This window comes from Procambarus clarkii, chromosome 22 (genome assembly GCF_040958095.1).
Source record: "Procambarus clarkii isolate CNS0578487 chromosome 22, FALCON_Pclarkii_2.0, whole genome shotgun sequence".
Lineage (NCBI taxonomy): Eukaryota > Metazoa > Arthropoda > Malacostraca > Decapoda > Cambaridae > Procambarus > Procambarus clarkii.
In genome coordinates this window covers 42,194,562-42,205,753 of record NC_091171.1, presented here as the reverse complement: position 1 = coordinate 42,205,753, position 11,192 = coordinate 42,194,562, and the positions used below count along the sequence as shown (strand labels likewise).

The following is an 11,192-nucleotide window of genomic DNA, read 5'->3' as shown; positions in this document are numbered from 1 at the left end:
AACCAAAGTAGTGATGTTCCACCCCCTCCCCCTTCCTCCTCCCCCCTCATAGCCACTATTATAGAACCGGTTAATAGAACTGTAATGATTCCAGTGTTGTTTACAGTGATGTTGTTCTCAATAAAATGTCGATTTGTATTACTCTGGTATCACTGAATTGTCCTATTTAAGTGTTCTGGTATCACTGAATTGTCCTAATGAAAAGTAGGGGGGAAAGAGAGGCTATCAAAGGCCATACGATGAGATTAATCAAGAAATAGTTCATTAATCAGGAAATGGTCTGGTAATCAGGAAATAATTCATCAGGAAATAGTCTGGTAATAAGGAAATATTCTATTAATAAAGAAATAAACTAGTAATTAGGAAATAATTTAGTAATCAAAACGTGAGAGAGACGATAGCGCTGGAAGAGTCAGAGAGGCGGCAGCGCTGGAAGAGTCAGAGAGGCGGCAGCGCTGGAAGAGTCAGAGAGGCGGCAGCGCTGGAAGAGTCAGAGAGGCGGCAGCGCTGGAAGAGTCAGAGAGGCGGCAGCGCTGGAAGAGTCAGAGAGGCGGCAGCGCTGGAAGAGTCAGAGAGGCGGCAGCGCTGGAAGAGTCAGAGAGGCGGCAGCGCTGTAAAGTAACTGAGTTACTCTACCGTCAGAGGGTAGATATCGTGAAAAGATAGTATGTCGGGTATACTCGGCCTCGCAGCGTACGCACTGACCACAATAGGCAAGAGAGGCGGGGCTCTAGAGCTAAGCTCTCTCCTCGTGGGACAACATAGGCAAGACCTACGAGGTAAACAAAACCTCCCTTCACATCCGCCGTAATGCAGCCGCGGGCGGAATTAACCGGCCCTTCCGCGGGTCGGTCGGGGGATTGAACGCCGACCAGCATGAAGCGAGACCGTCGCTCTACCGTCCAGCCCAAGTGAATGAGGGGATGTACTATATTCCCTCCCCCCCCCACAACCACCCATCACCCTGTACCTTTTCAACCTATTTAGGCGATTACCCAGAAGGCAGTTTGGTGGCTCTGGGGCGCTCGACCTTTCATGGCGGCCAGATTGTGACTACCCGCTGATGCAATTATCCCCACTTAATTACCCGACAAAAACGACAAAGTCCGGGCTTTTTAGTCCAATTTTTTTGCTAATAAGGAGAATGGGAACATGATCAGTGAAGCCTGGGCGTCGTATTCTGCTTCTCCAGCCCCTCTCTCTCTCTCTCTCTCTCTCTCTCTCTCTCTCTCTCTCTCTCTCTCTCTCTCTCTCTCTATCTCTCTCTCTCTCTCTCCCTCTCCCTCTCCTCTCTCTCTCTCTCTCTCTCTCTCTCTCTCTCTCTCTCTCTCTCTCTCTCTCTCTCTCTCTCTCCCTCTCCTCCCTCTCTCTCTCTCTCTCTCTCTCTCTCTCTCTCTCTCTCTCTCTCTCTCTCTCTCTCTCTCTCTCTCTCTCTCTCTCTCTCTCTCTCTCTCTCTCTCTCTCCCCTCCCTCTCTTCCCCTCCCTCTCTCTCTGTCTCTCTCTCTCTCTCTCTCTCTCTCTCTCTCTCTCTCTCTCTCTCTCTCTCTCTCTCTCTCTCTCTCTCTCTCTCTCTCTCTCTCTCTCTCTCTCTCTCTCCCCTCCCTCTCTTCCCCTCTCTCTCTCTCTCTCTCTCTCTCTCTCTCTCTCTCTCTCTCTCTCTCTCTCTCTCTCTCTCTCTCTCTCTCTCTCTCTCTCTCTCTCTCTCTCTCAGACGTTTCGTCAAGCGACCGCCAGAGGCCACGTCAACAGCTTCGTTCCTTACACCAACTCGACGACCTCGACGTCGATATGAACCAAACAAATTATTGTGACCAATAAATTGTATGCAACTTATTATCTTCTGAAGAAACAATTGCATCTGGGTGAAAAAAAATATAGCAACGTAGGTGTTTTATCTCCGTTATAAAGATGAAAATGTCAATAAGAGAACAAAGTAATTTAATTACACTTTTGGCTCGTAACAGCTCTGTTGCGAAATGTGTAAATTATCAAAAAGAATCAACTTGCAGGTGAATCATATTGAAATAATGTCATTCCAAGGACGTGTTTTAAGAACATAAAGTATGATTTAAGGAGATGACCAGTCTACCTGTCCCCAGGGAGACAGGTGAGAGACGGCATCTATGAGAAGGTAGAATTACGAAACTAGGAACATGCAACTGTTCGTGGGACAGAGGTTATCTGTCTTGAGGTTATCTTGAGATGATTTCGTGCCTTAGCGTCCCCGCGGCCCGGTCCTCGACCAGGCCTCCTTTTTGTTACACACACCCCCAGGAAGCAGCCCGTAGCAGCTGTCTAACTCCCAGGTACCTATTTACTGCTAGGTAACAGGAGGCATCAGAGTTAAAAGAAACATTTTGCCCCTTTGTCTCCGCCTCCACCGGGGATCGAACCCGGAACCTCAGGACTACGAATCCGAAACGCTATCCACTCAGCTATCAGGCGCCTCTTAATTAATTCATTGTACTTGGGGACAGGAAGCCTGAGTAGCATTTGCAGGACATGCAACCCCACAACATGCTGACTAACTCCTGAGTACCTACCCACTGCTAGGTGAACAGTAGCAACAGGTGAAAGCAAATGTACCCAACCATTTCTGTCCTGCCCAGGATTCGAACCCGAAATTGTCAAGAACGAAGCACAATGACCGTTCCTTCCCGTTCCTGAGATCAATGGGATATATACTTAGATCACTGACCAGTTTAATGTTCCATTCCTGCCCAACCACTTGAACCGCTGGCCAGGGCCTCGCTTTATTGCAAGTCGGGGTTCGATCCCCAACGGCCCAAATAGTTGAGCAATGTCTCTTCCCTTCCTCATATCTCAGTTGTCTCACTTGCTTCTCTCTGAAGAGCGGCCAGAAGTCTGTGAAGAACAAAAAATAGTACATAATATTATTTAATATCTACCTCACTGGGGTAGACTAGGTGGGGATCTACCAATGCTGGGGTAGACTAGGTGGGGATCTACCAATGCTGGGGTAGACTAGGAGGGATCTACCAATGCTGGGGTAGACTAGGTGGGGATCTACCAATGATGGGGGTAGACTAGGTGGGGATCTACCAATGCTGGGGTAGACTAGGAGGGATCTACCAATGCTGGGGTAGACTAGGAGGGATCTACCAATGCTGGGGTAGACTAGGAGGGGATCTACCAATGCTGGGGTAGACTAGGAGGGATCTACCAATGCTGGGGTAGACTAGGTGGGGATCTACCAATGATGGGGGTAGACTAGGTGGGGATCTACCAATGCTGGGGTAGACTAGGAGGGGATCTACCAAAGCTGGGGTAGACTAGGAGGGATCTACCAATGCTGGAGTAGACTAGGAGGGATCTACCAATGCTGGGGTAGACTAGGAGGGATCTACCAATGCTGGAGTAGACTAGGAGGGATCTACCAATGCTGGGGTAGACTAGGAGGGATCTAAGAATGTGAGTAAAAAGCAAAATAAGAGCCTAAATAGCTCTTCAAGAGCCAAAAATAAGACCAAAAGACGATCACCAGGATAAAGACACAGTAAGATCACCTGGATAAAGACACAGTAAGATCACCTGGATAAAGCCACTTAAAGATCACCTATATAAAGCCACAGTAAGATCACCAGGATAAAGGCACAGTAAGATCACCTGGATAAAGCCACTTAAACATCACCTATATAAAGCCACAGTAAGATCACCAGGATAAAGGCACAGAAAGATAACTAGGATAAAGCCACGGTAAGATCACCTATATAAAGCCACAGTAAGATCACCAGGATAAAGGCACAGTAAGATAACTAGGATAAAGCCACGGTAAGATCACCTATATAAAGCCACAGTAAGATCACCAGGATAAAGGCACAGTAAGATCACCTGGATAAATTTACAGTAAGATCACTAGGATAAAGGCACAGTAAGATCACCTGGATAAATTCACAGTAAGATCACTAGGATAAAGGCACAGTAAGATCACCAGGATAAAGGCACAGTAAGATCACCTGGATAAAGGCACAGTAAGATCACCTGGATAAAGGCACAGTAAGATCACTTGGATAAATTCACAGTAAGATCACTAGGATAAAGGCACAGTAAGATCACCTGGATAAAGGCACAGTAAGATCACCAGGATAAAGGCACAGTAAGATCACCTGGATAAAGGCACAGTAAGATCACTTGGATAAATTCACAGTAAGATCACTAGGATAAAGGCACAGTAAGATCACCAGGATAAAGGCACAGTAAGATAACTAGGATAAAGCCACGGTAAGATCACCTATATAAAGCCACAGTAAGATCACCAGGATAAAGGCACAGTAAGATCACCTGGATAAATTCACAGTAAGATCACTAGGATAAAGGCACAGTAAGATCACCTGGATAAATTCACAGTAAGATCACTAGGATAAAGGCACAGTAAGATCACCTGGATAAAGGCACAGTAAGATCACCAGGATAAAGGCACAGTAAGATCACCTGGATAAAGCCACAGTAAGATCACCAGGATAAAGGCACAGTAAGATCACTTGGATAAAGGTACAGTAAGATCACTAGGATAAAGCCACAGTAAGATCACCAGGATAAAGCCACGGTAAGATCACCTGGATAAAGGCACAGTAAGATCACTTGGATAAATTCACAGTAAGATCACTAGGATAAAGCCACGGTAAGATCACCTGGATAAAGGCACAGTAAGATCACCTGGATAAAGGCACAGTAAGATCACTTGGATAAAGGCACAGTAAGATCACCTGGATAAAGGCACAGTAAGATCACTTGGATAAATTCACAGTAAGATCACTAGGATAAAGCCACGGTAAGATCACCTGGATAAAGGCACAGTAAGATCACCTGGATAAAGGCACAGTAAGATCACCTGGATAAAGCCACAGTAAGATCACCAGGATAAAGGCACAGTAAGATCACCTGGATAAAGCCACAGTAAGATCACCAGGATAAAGCCACAGTAAGATCACCTATATAAAGCCACTTAAAGATCACCTATATAAAGCCACTTAAAGATTACCTATATAAAGCCACTTAAAGATCACCTATATAAAGCCACGGTAAGATCACCAGGATAAAGCCACAGAAAGATCGAACACCGTTCTGACGAATAATCCTAGTGTGTGAGGATGATCATATGAGCCGAAAAAAAAAACTCAGAAAATCAGTTGGGATATTGACGCAAGAGAATCGAACACCTCAGAGAAGCGCAATCCTCGCCTGAGGACAGGTGGTGAAGCAAGAGTATATATATATATATATATATATATATATATATATATATATATATATATATATATATATATATATATATATATATATATATATATATATATATATATATATATATATATATATATATATAAGAGGCAGAAAAGAAAACGCCGATCAACTGGTAAACTTAATATCTTAATGGAGTTTAGCGTCAGGTCAGAGTGCGTCGCGGCCGGTGAGTGAGAGAGAGAGAGAATCCTTCGCTATGTTGGAGTTTTGGCAACGACTCGAATCCCGTTACACGGGAACTTCTTCTTCTTCTGAAAGGTTCAAAATGTTTGCCAATAGTATGGATCGATTTATTTGCTACGTAGAAGTGAGTGCTCATCACCATCTTCACTATCATCTTATCTTCTTCACCACCTGCTGAATTGCCGTCACTGTCAGCTTCACTGTCATTACCACCATCACTATCCACCGCTGAGCATTCTCACCAACTTCACTGTCACTATTTAAGCAGTGTCACCGTCTTCACTATTACTATACTAACACCATCACCGTTAAGCGTTCTCACCACCTTCACCATTCGCATCACCATCATTATTAAACATTCTCACCACCACTATCACAACCGTCGCCATAAAATATTCTCATCATCATCATCACTATTTCTCAAAGAATTCAGACCACTAGTATCATCACTGTCACCATAAAATATACTCACGACCATCACCATTACTCAAAAACATTCTCAGCACCTTCACTATATCACCATTACCATAAAACTTGTCCCTCCCGCCTTCAAAATCCCCACCATCACCGCAAGCACCCCCCCCCCCCCACCATCTTCACCATCATCACTACACTCTCACCACCTTCACTATCACCAGCCACCATCAGATAACTATAGTGCTACATTTTCTGGAAAGTTGCAGTTGTTCAGAAACCGGGCCCCAAGGATATTAGTCCTGGGTACAAGGCATGCAAGGACTTCTGCCCTGTGATTGGTGGCATTGGTGGTGCCTCTGAATGCATCAGTGCCAGTTGCTGCCAATTTTCCTGATCATTGCAAGCTTGGTGGAGTCGTGCAGGTGGAACGGTGCCTCACTTAAGGATGCTGGGTCTTATAGACCCAGTCCTATAGTCCTATAGACCCAGTCCTATAGTCCTGTAGTCCCAGTCCTATAGTCCTGTAGTCTCAGTCCTATAGTCCTGTAGTCCCAGTCCTATAGATGCTGGGTCCTATAGTCCATCCTGGTCCTATAGACCCTTGTTCCTCTTAATAAAGATACTGGCGGCTGCGCAGTCGGATGCTAAGGTATCGCTAACACTCATTTCGAAAAGTCCACTACGGGCTCGCCATAGCCCGTGCTACTTGGAACATTTTGTTCCAAGCAGCGAATCTTAAACAACAATATTTCGAGAAGAAATGTAGGTATTTGCCCTTGTATATTGTTAAAGCAAGATAAGGGAAGAGGGCTGTCGGGCTGGGAAGCTTGCCTCTCCGTGGCAGTATGTAGTTATCAAAACAAGGCACCAAGACAATGTAGCATCCTCGGTAGTCGTTGCTGCAGCGCCGTGAGGTCTGATGAGCGTGGCGTCCTCAGATGATTCATCTTATTAAGCCACTTAGTTCTACCTCTTACTGGTAGACCTTATTAGATCGATTAAGATTTGCTTCTTAAGTCCTCACGCCGTGTATTCAATTGCATTATTTTTCCCCAGAGTTGCATGCGAAAAATCAGAGAATCTGGATTCAGTGGGTTGGTCTTCTTGAACAGATAATTCACAAATCTAAGGTAATCTTTTGTCTGAAAGGAATCACGCGTCTAGCACACTCAATACACACTTCTTATGTGCTTTCAAGCGCTCACTTAACACTGGCCACGCCAACGTTTCCAGAAATATCAACTTAATTGTTAATTAATACACCTTACGAATGAGTGATGTATATAATGGTGACGCAGGTCTTCAGGACGTATTAAAACAGCTTACCTGGAGAGCAAGCAGAGAGAGACTCCCGGCTGGATATTTTGGGTTATGAAGGAACTACTACCAAAAAAGAAATAGTTTACTGACAAGCATTTTGCTTCTTACTGATCTATGTTGCTTCCTATTGATCTATGTTGCTTCCTATTGATCTATGTTGCTTCCTATTGATCTATGTTGCTTCCTATTGATCTATGTTGCTTCCTACTGATCTATGTCGCTTCCTAATGATCTATGTTGCTTTGTACTGATCTATGTTCCTTCCTACTGATCTATGTTCCTTCCTACTGATCTATGTTCCTTCCTACTGATCTATGTTCCTTCCTACTGATCTATGTTCCTTCCTACTGATCTATGTTGAGTTGAACTGTGATAGGAGGGATTTTGATCCGGTATAGGCCTAGAATCTGCTGATGTTGAAGGCGTGTCAATTTCTATAACTTCATAAAACGATTAGTTTGTCTTAGTTCTCATTGAAATTGACGTCTCATCATGATAATATTGGAATACAAATTGTCCCAATACCGGTTTTGCCGCTGTAATGGTAAACTACTTAGTTTTAAATATATAAATCACTCAAATTGTAAGATAAAGGCTATTGACTTTATGCCAAAAATGTAAAGTTTGATTTACACAGCTGTACACCTCTTTAGTCCAGCCACTATACTAATGACGTAAAAATTGTTACAAATAAAGTCTCTGAATCTGCTTGCAAAACGTTTCTAGGATTTACACTTCTCATCGGCTTCAATTTTACACGGAAACCGGAATCAGGCTTGTTTACATGTGTATAATCTTTTCATTATCAGTAAGTTCACCATCATTGCCTCTTTGATGTCCACCGCGAGATAGTGAAATCTTTCGTCATTGTACCGTAGAGTTTTGTCAATAAATACTACTGACTTTATACACTATCCTAGCAAAGGTGATCCTAACCTAACACACCCAAACGAAGCAATATACACGACTCAAACACGGAGAAAACTGTCTCTAAAAACTTGTACAAGACCACAAGGTAGTAACGAAAAGCCAAAGCCGTTTAATAATTAAAAGATGCTCCCATAAAATCATTTAGAATTAACTACTTAAACACAACATTGTAAAGCTTGAAAACCCATATAGGTGGACTGGACCTAGACTTGCAGAAAGTCTTCACGGAGAGAGCCACGTTGGGACACATTATATGTGTATGAATTTACTATGTATGGCTGCAGGATCGAGCTGTTAGCTCTTGAACAAATCCACAAGGGCCATGACGAGGATTCGAACCTGCGTCCGGGAGCATCCCAGACACTGCCTTAATCGACTGAGCTACGACAGGGTAAAAGGGTTGAAAAAGAAGGGTTTTTGATGCATCACGTTAGTGTGATCTCTGTGTGTGTTAGCTCTTGGGTCCCGCCTTTCTAATTGTAGGTTATCTAATGTACTGTCTCGCCTCACATATGGATCCCGAGGTAGCCTTTGTCTAACTCCCAGCTGCCCCCTACTAGGTGAACAGGTGCATCAAGAGAAAGAAACCCCTGCCCCCCATGTGTGTCTGCATCGACCGGGAATCGAACTCCCAGGTATTTTGGACCACTACCCGTGTGTATATATATGTGTGTGTGTGTATGCGAGTACAATTACAACATACTCCCACTTTCTTCAAGATTGTTGTTATAAATATCTCCAAGACAGGCGACTGGTAACGAGGCTTCTTGACAACACCACCAACGAGGTGATTGGCTCCTCCCACCAACGGAAATAATACGACGAAAACAAAGAGATACCACAATGTTTTCTCCATCAGTCATTTCAAGTTGAAATTACGCCCACAACCTCTTAGGAAAAAAAATATATATATATCTTGTGGAAGTCTTTAATAATAACTATCTGTTGATTTTATTTTTCTCTTCATATGATGAAGTGAAATATAACAAATAATTTACTCTTAGTTAAAATATAATGAAAAAAATGGGTCTCTCATTTGAGAGTTAATGATTTTCTTGCTCAATATATATATATATATATATATATATATATATATATATATATATATATATATATATATATATATATATATATATATACTGTTCATTACATGAATAACATTATTATGACATCATTTTCATTATAAGACTGTTTTATGTATCTTTTTCATTATAGAAAATAAACCAATTTTGTTATCCTGTTCATTATAGATAACACCTATGATGTTTACTCGTTCATCACAAGACATATCCGTTGTGTTATCTTGTTCGTGATAGCACAACTCACATTATGTTATATTCATAATAGAACAACCTACATTATGTTCTTCATAGAAGAATAAATATTATATCTTGTTCTTAACAGAACCCGTTACGTTACCTTGCTAATAATTGAACACATTATGTTATCATGTTCATTCTAGAACAACTCCATTATTTTGTTCATTCTAGAACAAACCTATTATGTTATCTTGTTCATTACGTAGTGAGAATTAACCTAACCTAATCTACTGTACCCTAACCTAACCTACCCTAACCTAACCTAACCTAACCTAACCTAACCTAACCTAACCTAACCTATTATGTTATCTTGTTCATTACGTAGTGAGAATTAACCTAACCTAATCTACTGTACCCTAACCTAACCTACCCTAACCTAACCTAACCTTCCCTACCCTAACCTAATCTAACCTAACCTACCCTAACCTAACCTAACCTTCCCTACCCTAACCTAATCTAACCTAACCTACCCTAACCTAACCTACCCAACCCTACCCTACCCTAACCTAACCTAACCTAACGTAACCTAACCTAACCTAACCTACCCTAACCTTCCCTACCCTACCCTAACCTACCTACTATAATTTGGTGTTGGACTTAAGGCTCCTCAACCTCTGTAGGGTTAAGAACGTCACCAACCGCTTGGAATTCTTCAAGCCTCAACATAACCTAGGGGCCAAAATATACTACAAGTGTATAAATATACACTAAAAAGCAAAGTATACTTCAGAATGCGTATATTCTTTGTTCAAAGTATATCTGTTCTATTTGTACACATATATACTTAGTTTACAATGAGAAATCCAGACATTGAGGTGATTGTTGCTTGACTCTTTCTTCTAGCTGTCCGCCAGGTCTTACATCTTCCCTCTGGGTCAAAGAAGGACCATCCCCGCCAAACACACACCGAAACTACGACGTTGGTACAACGTTCGAACAAGTTTTAACACTTCCTAACCAGTTATAACAACCAATATAGCAAGTTGTAACAACGTTCTAATACGTCATAAACACGTTAAGCCAAAATGTAACAACTTTATTACAAGTTGTAACAAGCGGAAAATAGAGACAGTTTCGGTTTGTGTTTCCAGGGTCAAACAGTTGTATTCTCGAAGTCGAATTCATCTGGATGCTGATTACTGGCATCAGCTCCCTAATGAACACAGCATCAAGCATACGAAGCCTCTAACGATCGTCGGTCCGTGTGAATATTGTCGTATCTTTCACTGTCTTGGTGATTCAGTATGGTGGTGTGGTGTTGAGAATGGTGTTGCTTAATACCTCCGTCTTGCAAATAAAGTGCAAGACGTCTATTCAGGGTGTTCGGGGTGTGTCCAGTGTACTGAACACACCCTGAATACCTATAATAGGTTAAGTAACAATTGTAATTACGAAGCTATAAGATGCTTATTTTAACATACTAAGTAGGTTAGGTAAGGTCGGTGTTTTCTATGACGCTTTTCAAGGGAAACTATTATGTTTAGTATGTCACCTATGCACGCAACTAATAAGTCAATATTGACTTATTAAATTTGCGAGAACGGGTTGGTGTAGCATATGTTTCGGGCTCACACACAGTCTCCAGAGCTGCATTTGTGATGGTACACTACACTGTGTATTGAGGTGTTCTAGTGTAGATACTTTACACTAGTATGCCTCAGTTTGTCAGAGGAGGTAGAGATGTTATGTCTCATAGTGAGGAAAGATGTACGATGGTTGTTATAATAAATCCTAAACCTATAATAGATCCTATAATA

At 42.2% G+C, this 11,192-nt stretch overlaps 1 protein-coding gene across 1 annotated transcript in view; it reads left to right on the top strand.

The window, feature by feature from the left end:
* The window catches only part of dve (SATB1_N and homeodomain domain-containing protein dve), a gene marked incomplete at its 5' end in the record, with an annotated part of 274,413 nt that extends 274,274 nt beyond the window's left edge, over positions 1-139 (top strand). Inside the window, one exon of the mRNA XM_069329243.1 lies at positions 1-139. This exon is cut by the window's left edge and continues 6,152 nt beyond it.
* Between the last annotated feature and the right edge of the window lie 11,053 nt (positions 140-11,192).